The sequence below is a fragment of the Chrysochloris asiatica genome, unplaced genomic scaffold, assembly GCF_000296735.1.
Source record: "Chrysochloris asiatica unplaced genomic scaffold, ChrAsi1.0 scaffold00235, whole genome shotgun sequence".
Taxonomy (NCBI): domain Eukaryota; kingdom Metazoa; phylum Chordata; class Mammalia; order Afrosoricida; family Chrysochloridae; genus Chrysochloris; species Chrysochloris asiatica.
Genome location: NW_006408753.1, coordinates 715,733 through 716,615, shown reverse-complemented (window position 1 = coordinate 716,615; position 883 = coordinate 715,733). Strand labels below are relative to the sequence as shown.

Below are 883 nucleotides of genomic sequence, written 5' to 3'. Positions count from 1 at the left end.
CTATCTGTGGCTATGGTTGTTATTGTTGTTAAATGCCGTCAAGTCACTTCTGACTCATAGCAACCCTTTATAGGGTTTCCAAGGAACAGCTGGTGAGTTTGAACCAGTAACCCTGAGGTTCAAATCAACCTTGCAGTTATCTGTTCTTATCCTACAATGCCATGAAAAGGATAAAAAAAAAAAAGGTCTCTTACTATGACGTTTATTTCATCCTATTTTGCTATGTCATGGAAATCACAAGTTCATTTGTAAGTTTTTGTGTTTATAAATTCCAAGTGAAAAATCTAAGTGACCCAATGTTTAACTGTTTTACTGATGTCAAAATCCACTACTGCATTTCTTCCTCACATAATTCCATCCATATAGAAGAATAGAGGAGTCCTGGTGTGGTGCTGTGGGTTAATGTACAGACTGCAAAGCCGTTTAAACTGCAAGGTTGATGGTTCAAGCTCACCAGCTGCTCCTTGGAAACCCTATACAGGGTTGCTATGGGTTGGAACCAACTCAATGGCACTTAACAACAACAACAACAAGAGTAGAAGCAACACTGAACCGAGCATCCAGAGGTGACTCACCCACCTATGCTCTACCATTAGAGAGTAATTTTGAGCAATATGTCCTATCTGGAAAACAAACCTACAAAATTGGGACCAGTTATCTCAGGAACTTGTTAGAGAAGATGCATTTGAAATCTTGCCTGTAAACATGCCTTGGGATAAAACAAAACAAAACAAAACAAAACAAAACATACAAATTTAAGATATTTTTAATCTCATTAGAATTTTTAAAATTTAACATTACTTTTTTTAAGTATACTTGTTTTATTCATAATTTGTAAATGTGCTGAGATACCAAAAGTACTTCTGATAATAGTTCAATTTAA

General features: G+C 35.6%; 1 pseudogene; it reads right to left on the bottom strand.

The window, feature by feature from the left end:
- Positions 1-659: 659 nt before the first annotated feature.
- The window catches only part of LOC102833206, a 1,507-nt pseudogene continuing 1,283 nt past the window's right edge, over positions 660-883 (bottom strand).